Source organism: Nerophis lumbriciformis, linkage group LG31 (assembly GCF_033978685.3).
Source record: "Nerophis lumbriciformis linkage group LG31, RoL_Nlum_v2.1, whole genome shotgun sequence".
In the NCBI taxonomy this organism is placed as follows: domain Eukaryota; kingdom Metazoa; phylum Chordata; class Actinopteri; order Syngnathiformes; family Syngnathidae; genus Nerophis; species Nerophis lumbriciformis.
In genome coordinates, this window is record NC_084578.2 from 23,379,982 (window position 1) to 23,392,141 (window position 12,160).

A 12,160-nucleotide genomic window follows, 5' to 3' on the forward strand; every position below is an offset into this window, starting at 1 on the left:
TGGAAAAGTATAGAAACTAGATTATTGATATCGGGACAACCCTAAAACCTAGTCTCAGTGGGAGCGAAGGAGACGAGAAAGAGAAAGTGTTTGAGGATGGAGCCGTCGTGTGTGTGTGTGTGTCGCGCTTCTGTCTATTTTGTTCGACAGTGCTTTTTGTGAACATAAATAAACACTGGCTTGTCTAAATTTTACCGCTGTCATATCGCTATCACTATTACAATAGAATTTATTTCAAACTGCCAGAAAACATTTATTTCGGTAGCAATATCACAGAATTACACTACAAAACATTTTTTTGGGCTTTTCTCTTTGTGATGTTAAGTTCCTGTTATGCGCTGTTATACAGTATATGCCTTGAGCTCTTATTTTGAAGGCACTAAGAGCGGAAGAGATGACACGTTGGAGTGGAGCGTAGGTTTTTGAAAGAAGGTAAATAAAGTCGTCCTCGTGTAAACTGGAGCCTCCGTGTTTGTTATTTTGTAGTTTCATACAGTATTGGCGACATTTATAAACCCTCGGTTACACTTTTTTAAATAGATTCAATCTTGCACGTGGAAAGTTTAAGTGAGGGCTTTAGTTGATATAACACTCCCATCAGGGGGTGCTGTCAACACTGTGTATGGTGAGGATGGTGTTCTGCTGACCTCGACTGCGGATGTTGTGGATCGATGGAGGTAATACTTCGAAGACCTCCTCAATCCCACCAACACGTATTCCTATGAGGAAGCAGTGCCTGGGGAATCTGTAGTGGCCTCTCCTATTTCTGGGGCTGAGGTTGCTGAGGTAGTTAAAAAGCTCCTCGGTGGTAAGGCCCAAAGTGGGGGGGGATGAGATCGGTCCGGAGTTTCTTAAGGCTCTGGATGCTGTGGGGCTGTCTTGGTTGACAAGACTCTGCAGGATTGCGTGGACATCGGTGGCGGTACCTCTGGATTGGCAGACCGGGGAGGTGGTTCCTCTCTTTAAGAAAGGGAACCGGATGGTGTGTTCAAACTATCGTGGGATCACACTCCTCAGCCTTCCTGGTAAGGTCTATCTAGATAGTCGAACCTCGGATTCAGGAGGTACAGTGTGGTTTTCGTTCTGGTCGTGGAACTGTGGACCAGCTCTATACTCTCGGCAGGGTCCTTGAGGGTGCATTGGAGTTTGCCCAACCAGTCTATATGTGCTTTGTGGACTTGGAGAAAGCATTCAACTGTGTCCCTCGGGAAGTCCTGTGCGGAGTGCTCAGAGAGTATGGGGTATTGGACTGTCTGATTGTGGAGGCTCGCTCCCTGTACGATCAGTGTCAGAGCTTGGTCCGCATTGCCGGCAGTAAGTCGAACACATTTCCAGTGAGATTTGGACTCTGCCAAGGCTCCCCTTGGTCACTGATTCTATTCATAACTTTTATGGACAGAATTCTAGGCTCAGTCAGGGCGTTGATGGGATCCGGTTTGGTGGCTGCAGGATTAGGTCTCTGCTTTTTTAAGATGATGTGGTCCTGATGGCCTTATCTGGCCAGGATCTTCAGCTCTCACTGGATCGGTTCACAGCCTAGTGTGAAGCGGCTAGGATGAGAATCAGCACCTCTAAGTCCGAGTCCATGGTTCTCGCCCGGAAAAGGGTGGAGTGCCATTTCCAGGTTGGGGAGGAGACCCTGCCCCAAGTGGAGGAGTTCAAGTACCTGGGAGTCTTGTTCACGAGTGAGGGAAGAGTGGATCGTGAGATCGACAGGTGGATTTGTGCGGCGTCTTCAGTATTGTTTGAGTTTCGTCTGCCGGGTGGCGGGGCTCTCTCTTAGAGATAGGGTGAGAAGCTCTGCCATCCGGAGGGAGCTCAAAGTGAAGCTGCTGCTCCTCCACATCGAGAGGAGCCAGATGAGGTGGTTCGGGCATCTGGTCTGGGAGGTGTTTAGGGCACGTCCGACCGGTAGGAGGCCACGGGGAAGACCCGGGACACGTTGGGAAGACTATGTCTCCCGGCTGGCCTGGGAACGCCTCGGGATACCCCGGGAAGAGTTGGACGAAGTGGCTGGGTAGAGGGAAGTCTGGGCTTCCCTGCTTAAGCTGCTGCCCCCGCGACCTGACCTCGGATAAGCGGAAGTAGCTGGATGGATGGATATAAATTGACCTCAAGAGGTTGTTGTTTTTTTAATCCACGCCGTCACCTGCATTTGAGTGACAGACATGTCCGCCAGTCAGAATTGTTGAGTATTGAGTCTCTTTGTCTCATGCTTCAAACAGAGAAAAAGAGGTCTCACTCTGTGCATCACTTTCTCAGCACAGTGTTTTATTTAATAGTAGTAGTAGTAGTTCCAGTCATTCAGAATCTTTGTCCACCAGCTTACCCAGCACAGAAAGCAAGTACAGCCTCCCTACTTGCGACTCACTTGTGAGAGGTGCTTTATGATACATACTTTAAGATAAATGTACTGTAATATTTGCGTAGGTGTACTGTGTCTTTAAGGGTTTGTGAAAGCGCGCGAGTGAGAGAGTTGGCGGGAAGCGGGAGAGTGTTTGAGCATGAGTTGTGGCCATACTTGCCAACCCTCCCGGATTTTCCGGGAGACTCCCGAAATTCAGCGCCTCTCCCGAAAACCTCCCGGGACAAATTTTCTCCCGAAATTCAGGCGGACTTAGGTCCTCCACAATATAAAAAAGCGTACCTGCCCAATCACGTTATAACTATAGAATGATGGAGGGCGAGTTCTTGGTTTCTTATGTGGGTTTATTGTTAGGCAGTTTCATTAACGTCCTCCCAGCGTGGCAACAACACACAACAACAGCAGTCACTTCTTTGTATACCGTAAAGCAGTTCGTCTGCCGTAAACAGCAATGTTGTGACACTCTTAAACAGGACAATACTGCCATTTAGTGCATTTGATGAAAGCACTTTTGTGCGTGCCACACATCAATGCATCTTCAGAGAGGGTGTTCAGCATGGTTAGAAAAATAGTGACAGAGAATAGAACAAGGATGGACAATTCAACCCTTAACTCAACAATGAGTAGATGAGTGTAATGTGTGTGTATATGTGTAAATAAATGAACACTGAAATTCAATTATTTATTATATATATATATATATATATATATATATATATATATATATATATATATATATATATAGCTAGAATTCACTGAACGTCAAGTATTTCTTATATATATATATATATATATATATATATATATATATATGAAATACTTGACTTGGTGAATTCTAGCTGTAAATATACTCCTCCCCTTTTAGCCACGCCCCCGTCCCACCCCGACCACGCCCACCTCCTCCCCCCACCTCCCGAAATCGGAGGTCTCAAGGTTGGCAAGTAGGGTTGTGGCTAACAGCAGCTCGTGTATGTATGTGTTATTTTGGAACTACCAACAAGTTACCGCTTGTTAATAAAGCGATTGAGTGTGCATTCTCATCTGTGTCACTCTTTCTCCACTGCTGGGCATTACATTGGTGTCAGAAGTACTTTGGTTTCAATCTGTTGCCCGACCATATTGTGGAGAGAGAATGATCGCCGACCTCAGCGCTTGAGTGAAGGCAGAGAGAGGAACTTGAGAGTGTGCGATTGACATGCCGGACGCAGCTTGCGTCGAGCACGGACACCATGAAGCCAGCGTTTCGCGCAACATGACGTCATGACGCAGGAGCGCATGCGCTGCCGCCGAACGTAAACAAACATGGCGACGCCCATGTGTTTGTGTGCGACGCATTGAGGACGCTGAAGTTTTCTGGAAAGGGAAGCTGGGAAGCTTATAAAATTCAGTTTGAGCTTGTGGCTAACAAAGCAGGCTGGACTGAGGAGGTGAGAGCAATACAATTGGCTTTGTCACTGACGGAAGAAGCTGCGTCCTGTTTGCTCCTGCTGAACACAGAAGAGAGACTTGATTACAGTGCGCTGGTTGCTGCGCTGCACAGCCGTTTTGGAGAGTTCGACTTGGGAAACTCTTTGCGCTGTGAGTTTTAGCACCGTAACAGACTACCGGGTGAGTCGCTTCGATGCCTTGCCCATGGGATGGAGAGGTTGGGTAGGCGTGCGTATGTCGGAATGCCAAACACAATTCAAAACTAACTGATACGTGAACAATTCATCCAAGCTCTTGAACCAGATGAACTGCGCTTGCGTGTCCAGCTCACCCACCCCACTGCCCTGGCAGATGCACTCAAACTTGCCATGGAGAGCGAGATCCCCCGTCAACACCGTATTCGCCTGTCCTACAATCTGTCGAGCTCTCCATAGAGATGGAAGTGGCAATCAGGGAGCTCGCAGCCAAGAGGACCCTATCCACCGCGCAACAGCCATCGGTAATGGGGGCATAGTCCGCTCGCCCTGAAGAATCAAGTTCAAAGTGGGGGGGGGGGCGACGTCATCCGGCCCGTCCACAATAGTAGCGCCAAACTAACAACGGTAAAGAGAGGACCGGACAGTAGCGGTCCACTCCAACTGGGAAAACAACTGCGTTGGCTTAGAAGGGGAACAGCGCGAGTGGCTGTGGCACGTACTGTGGGACTTTAAGGACATTTTCGCGGTCTGTCAAGGTGTGCCCCTGTCACCCCCCCATGATCCAGCAGAAGGCGGCTGATAGAGAGGTCCACGCCATGCTCGAGGCGGGAACATAGAACTCTCTGACAGTCCGTGGGCGTCTGGCGTGGTCATGGTTCCCAGGAAGAACAGCACAAGGCCGCGGTTCTTTGTGGACTACAGGCGCTAAATAAGGTGACAAAAAAGGATTGCTACCCACTCCCGCGGGTCGATGAGACGTCGGTCCTGGTGTCGGGGTCCTCGTGGTTCTCGTCGCTCGACCTGCGCAGTGGATACTGGCAGGTCCCACTCACCCCTGGGTCACGACAGAAGACAGCGTTCTGCACCACCAGAGGCCACTGGCAATTCAAGGTCATTTCATGCGGCGTGAGGTGGATTTTCTGGGTCACAAGGTGGACGGGAGTGGCATCAGCACGCTAGAGGAGAAGATCAGCGCTATCAGAGACTGGCCGATTCTGAAGGACCAGAAGCAGCTAAAAAGCTTCTTAGAACTTGCCTCATTTTATCGGCGGTTTGTGAAGGGATTTTCCTGCAGTGGGGCACCGTTGTTCGCCCTCCTTCAGAACAATTAGACGTTCGTGTGGACACAGAACTGTCAGGAGGCATTTTCCAGAATCAAGAGGGCCCTCATGAATGCTGATGTCCTCACCCCTCCAGACCCACCTAAGCCTTTTGTGCTGGATACGGACGACAGTAATGTTGGTATGGGGCGGTCCTGTCGCAGGTAGGCCCAGAAGGCGAACGGGTGGGAGATTACTTCAGCCGCACCTTCAACAAGAGTGAGCAGTGGTACTGTGTGACCAGACGTGAACTGTTGGCTGTTGTGTTGGCTGTACGCCATTTCAAGTACTACTTGTGTGGCGTGTCCTTCACCATCAGAACAGACCATGCAGTACTACAATGGCTGATGTCGTTTCGAGAACCAGAGGGTCAGATGGCGCAATGGCTGGAGGACCTGCAGTCCTTCCACTTCAGCGTGTGACATCGGGCAGATGCTCTCTCTTGGCGGCCATGTGCTATTGATGGCTGTAGCTACTGCGACCGGCGAGACGTCAGAGAGAAGGAGCTGCGCGGAGATGAGACCGCTGACGGGCCTTCATGCTGCACCTTGGAGACTGTGGACACTGCAGTATGGGCGGCCAAGAAGGGGGAAAACAACGATCTCAAACCAGTGCAACAGTGGGTCCAGAATGGTAGGAGACCACCCTGGGAAGGCGTGATGGGGTTGTCGGTCGGCACCAAGGGCCTGTGGAGTAAGTTTGCTGTGCTGCGCATCAGGGACTGATGTACTGCAGCATGCGTGGAAGGAGCCAGCTACCGGGGAGGAGAGATGGCAGGTGGCAGTGCCGAAGACTCTGAGGGACGCGGTGCTGAAGGCATGTCATGGCGGCACGGGCTCAGGACATTTTGGCAGCACAAAGACACTCCGTCGGTTGCGCCACGGGTTCTACTGGGGTCAGCACCAGCGAGACGGGGAGGACTTCTGTCGCACTGTGATGAGTGCGCAGCCTACAAGGGACCCTAGGATGCACCGCTTCAGCAGCAAGGGGTTGGGGCACCCATGGGGAGGGTAGCTGTGGACATTATGGGCTTTTCCCCCGTAACAGGCAGAGGAAACAAGTATTTGCTTTGCGCGATGATTATTTTACCAAGTGGCCGGAGGCGTATACATGCCGAACCAAGAAGCGGAGACAGCGGCTAATGCCTTACAGGAGGGCATGTTCAGTCGCTTCGGGACTGCAGATATCCTCCACAGCGACCAGGGTAGGAATTTTGAATCCAGGGTTTTTGCTGCCCTGTGTGAAAGACTGGACATACAAAAGACATGCAAGACTCCCTGGCACCTGCAAAGTGATAGACTAGTAGAGCGGTTTAACCATACCATGCAGCAGCAGCTAGCTATTCTCACCGTCAACCATCAGCATGACTGGGACCGACATATTCCACTCGTGCTGATGGTGTACCGTCCCGCGGTTCAAAGTTCCACAAGTTACACCACTGCCCTGCTGATGTTGGGTCAGGAGATCCGGACACCTGCTGAGTTGGCGTTTGGGAGACCACCCGGCATCACCGTGGATCGACCGGGACTGGAATACGCCCTGAAGCTGCAGGATCGGTTGGAGGCGGCACATACCTTTGCTCGAGACCAGTTGGAGAAGGCTGGTTTGAGGTGTCAAGTGAGTTGAAACCCTCTATCTCACCCACCTATGCACAGCACAACGATAGGGCCCAGATATATACTCATCTGTGTGTAATCAAGATTGTATTGAAAACTTATTTAATCAAGTATGTTAATCATGTGTGTTATTACATGTTCTTATGTGTATTATCCCAGTATGGTGAATGAAAGTACTTAAGACTGTAATGATGGAATGTGATGGTAAAAACCTGAAATGACCTTAGCAGATGCGTACGTGACTAAAGACACAATGTTATTGCCAGAAAGTACTGAGGTCCTTGGAAACTGTGACTAACAGGAAGAAAGTAGAACAGATGGTCATCGAGAACAGGATGTTGGGGCAGAATCTGGAAAGTCCCAGAAATTACCTAACAGATGACAATGTAATGGGGTGTACACTTTGTGAACCAATGAAAAGAGACAACACTCCGAAAAGGGTTGAAAAATGTGTAAACCAATGAAAAGATGACAACATGTAATGGGATGTATACTTTGTATCCAATGAGAAGTTAACACAATTTGATGGGCTGTACTCCGAAACCAAAAAAGGAGTTGTTTGTCTTAAAATGTACTGACCCACTACGAAGGGCATAACAAGGGTGCAGAAACAGCTATTATACGGGATTCGTGCTTGGACCAGCCATCTGATGGAAGACAAAGAGGACTCCTGCCTGCTTGGACAAGAACCTTTCCAAAAATCTAAGAACTAATTCGACGAAAGAGACTATTTTTCTTCTGAGATTCCCCTCCTAAAAAGCAGAGAGAAAACAGATTCCGATTCTACACTCTGACGACAAGAGATTGAACTGCGATCTGATGAAGGACATCAAGGGCGTCGCCCACCAGAGCACCAGCTCTTGGTCGACGTTGGTCCTCCGGGCTTCCTCTTCTGCGGAGCAGCCAGACCCTGGGTGCGGTCGCCCTGATCCTGCGACCTACCCAGCTCCTTCCAAACAAAGAGACACTTTTTTCAGACTTTTTCGGACATTGCCCAAAGAATCTTGCACAGTAAGAAACGGACTGAAATCCAATTTAAACCGAATTTGAAACTACATTGATTTACAATTATATACATTTTTACGGTTTTATGTGAATGACTATTGACGCTGTGCAATGCTTACGGTATTGAGCCTGCAATAAATAGCATTACAAAAATACCAAGATTGTATCCTTTATCGTGCCATTACGTCCTTGTCATAAAAAGATAGGTATCTGTGTGTATTACAACTAGCTCTCAAAGTTGCTCTAAGTCAATCCACTTACACATATGTCCTGAAGGGCTTTTTATTCTATTCCCAGCCCTCGAATTTAACCTGGTCAGTAACAAGAGCTAAGATTCATTAGAGGCAAGCTATCTAAAACAGCGGTGTTTGGAGTTCGACTCGGTCCTACAAGAAAGGCTTCTGTGCCGAGTCGACCACAAAAGGAAGCGGGACAGACGGTTCTAACTACTAAAGGGTAGTTAGAACTAGGCGAATTGCCTTGCTATCCAGCTGAGTACAGCATCGTCGGTGGAGCAGCCTGGTAAGACCGACCGCGCTGAGAGGACAGGACCCTGTGATCGGAGAGCTGGACCTGATTCGCAAGTTCTGGGAAGAACTTGTGGGTTATCACCGGAATCTAACAGAGGCAAAAGAGAAACCATGACGTGCGGAGGCTATCAACTTTAGGCATGACAAGCTGGTCTGGGTGTACACGCCCAAAATAAAAAAAAGACGTTGCCCCAAATGGTAAATGGTAAATGGGTTGTACTTGTATAGCGCTTTTCTACCTTTTTAAGGAACTCAAAGCGCTTTGACACTAGTTTCCACATTCACCCATTCACACACACACATTCACACACTGATGGCGGGAGCTGCCATGCACGGCACTAACCAGGCCCATCAGGAGCAAGGGTGAAGTGTCTTGCTCAAGGACACAACGGGCGTGACTAGGATGGTAGAAGGTGGGGATTGAACCAGTAACCCTCAGATTGCTGGCACGGCCACTCTCCCAACTTCGCCACGCCGTCCAAGTTGGACAGTCATTGGGACGGTCCGTGTAGGGTGCTTGAGAGTGTGGGAGAGGTAGTGTATAGAGTTGCAGTGTCCCCTAAGGGCCGAAAGGTTGTCCTGCATAGAGATCTGTTTGGAACCCTAGAGAAGTTCCCCAGTTTGAGGCGGGGCCTGGACAGTTTGTGGATCAAGATTCCCCAGATTCCACCATTGTTGTCCCTGTTCAGCTGCCAGCGCCACGTGTTGATGGACCTGAGCCAGAACAGGGACAGAAGCGTAGACCGCCAAGGTTCAGGGATTTCCTTGTTTAACCCCCGGGTTGAGGGTCTACATAAAGGGGGAGGCAGTGTAATATCTGTGATATTTGTGTTGGTGTACTGTGTCTTTAAGGGTTTGTGAACGCACGTGCGTGAGAGAGTTGGCGGAAAGCGAGAGAGTGTGTGAGCGTGAGTTGTGGCTAACAGCAGCTTGTGTATGTATGTGTTACTTTGGAACTACCAAAAAGTTACCGCTTGTTAATAAGGTGATTGAGTGTGCATCCTCGTCTGTGTCACTATTTCTCCACTGCGGGGCATTACAGTACTTTCAATATTTATTTAAGGTAAACTTGCCTAAAGAAATGTAAATGTTTTTGTTTGTTTATTTCTTTAGGATAACAAAGTTATTTAACTTCCAATTACTGTAAAATGGTTAGCAATTCTACAGTAATGAGAAATAAAAGATTATATCCTTTTAAATTGTTACTAGTATTATCAATACTGAATATATTACAATATAAACACTGCATAGATTTTTGGGATTATTTATTCAGTTTAAGAGCATCTCTTTGTATGGGGCCCTATTGCAGGTGGGGCGGGGCGATCTTCCCGTCCGGCTGCAGGAAGTCTCTCTGTCTTATCCCCCTCTTGTCCCCGCAATTTCCTCCTCTGTCTTCCTTTTTTTCTTCTATCCCTTCCTGCTCCGGCAAACATTTAATAAAGTCAAATGTGTCACACCTGGGTGAAGTTTTGTCTGGTTTCATGTTGTCTTGTCATTTCCTGTTTTATTTTGAAATATTAACTCTCCCTCTCATTTCAGATCACTTGCTTTTCCTCCTGTTTCACTGGTCTGATGTCTCTCCTGATTGCCTGATTGTGGCCACCTGTGTCATCCTCCCTAATGTGTATGAATGTCTCGTCCTCCTCCTGTCCTGTGCCAGTGTTTCGTCTCGTCGTGTACCGCCAGCCGTCTTCCACAGTCTTGTCCAAGTCGCTGAGTATTGCCTTGATTTATTCTTTGATTCCTCTGTACTAGTGATGGGTTGATGAGGCGTCATTAAGCGTTTCGACACATTGCAAAACTGTATTGATACTGTGTTGATACTGTGTCACTAAATACTGACATCTGCTGGACATTAAAAATCCCTACAGGCAACCTATGGACCGACTCAACTGACACTGATTTTATGACCTAGTACAGTGGTTCTCAAATGGGGGTACGCGTACCCCTGGGGGTACTTGAAGGTATGCCAAGGGGTACGTGAGATTTTTTTTAAATATTCTAAAAATAGCAAAAATTCAAAAATCCTTTATAAATATATTTATTGAATAACACTTCAACAAAATATGAATGTAAGTTCATAAACTCAGTGAAGCACAAGCTCAGGTTTGTCACTAAAATGTCTGTCAAAAAGAACTGTGAAAAGAAATGCAATATTCAGTGTTGACAGCTAGATTTTTTGTGGACATGTTCCATAAATATTGATGTTAAAGATTTTTTTTTTGTGTGAAGAAATGTTTAGAATTAAGTTCATGAATCCAGATGGACCTCTAATACAATCCCCAAAGAGGGCACTTTAAGTTGATGATTACTTCTATGTCTATAAATCTTTATTTATAATTGAATCACTTGTTTATTTTTCAACAAGTTTTTAGTTATTTGTATATCTTTTTTTCCAAATAGTTCAAGAAAGACCACTACAACTGAGCAATATTTTGCACTGTTATACAATTTAATAAATCAGAAACTGATGACATAGTGCTGTATTTTACTTCTTTGTCTTTTTTTTTAACCAAAAATGCTTTGCTCTGATTAGGGGGTACTTGAATTTAAAAAAAAAATCACAGGGGGTACATTGCTGAAAAAAGGTTGAGAACCACTGACCTAGTATATACAATAATATAAACCAAGTCATTGTATTTCATTTAGGATTATTTCATAACTTCATTTAAATAAAAATATATTTTTTAGATACAGTCAATAAATAATGTGAACATGTATCATAACATGGAAATCTAAGAGAACGTGTTGTGAATGAGGATGCTTGTGGACCTGGAAATTATTATTTATTTATTTTTACACATTTTTATTTAAAAAAAAAAACAGTTTTTCCAACGTATTCAATTTTAGATGCTTTCTCTTCTTAGTTATTATTTCTCCGGCTGTAGAAAAGAGCTGCTCACAGGGCACAGAGGAGGCGTTCGCGTATCGGTCACGTGACCAAAACAGCTCATGATCGGTCACGTGACTTTCTAAAAGCGGTACGCGCACCGACACAGGGTTTCGCTCTATGAGCTCGACGCATGCGCCGATGCATCGGTGTTGCCGGACCCATCACTACTCTGTACCCTCTGAAGAAGAGTGATTTTGATTTGCTAAAGTTTTTGGCCAGTTTTGTTTGAGCAAATTGTTTTCCCTCCTCTTGAAACGCTTTAATTTGTAGATTTTTCTTAACTCTTTATAGAGTAGTTTCTGTTTATAGCGTTTTGTCTCTTCCTCTTTATGAGCGCTTTTTCTTTTGTGCAGCTTATCATAGGTTGTTGATTTTGTTATTAGATTAGTGTAAATTTTGCTATTGTCTTTTTTTCCTCACTTTGGAGTGATTTTCTGTTTATTGTTTTACGCCCTGTGCTACGTTTCCTTTTTACTCTAGTATATCGAGTATAGAGTTTGTAGCCATTTGTTTATTCACTCTGTCTGAAGAGAGTTCATAGAAAACAGCAGAATAAAAGCCTGCGTCAAATGTTTCCCGTCTGCAACTGAGTCCTCATTCTTGCCAAGTCCTAACAAAATGCAAATAAGGCAACGATAGAAGTATCCCATACGTCTCTTTTTTTAAATAAATCCGTACAGCAAATATGGTCATCTATATCAACAATATGATTTGCCTGAGTGGCTGGATAGGACAAAAAAAAAAAAAAAGGGCATTATACAACAGGAGCAAACGTCAAGATTTGAGTTACATGTATATAATAAATACAAGTCAACATTCATTCAACTGCAATATTTGTCTTTCTCCATTGCCAGTGTTAGACCACAGATTTTGTAGAATGCCTGCTCTACATCATTCTGAACCGTATTCCACAGAAAGCCATTCCATAGGAGCCTGTTCTATAGAACTACTCTTTAGAACTTTCTTTTATAGCACTATTCTTTAGAGGTGATCTATAGAACCATTCTTTAGAACCCTGTTCTATAG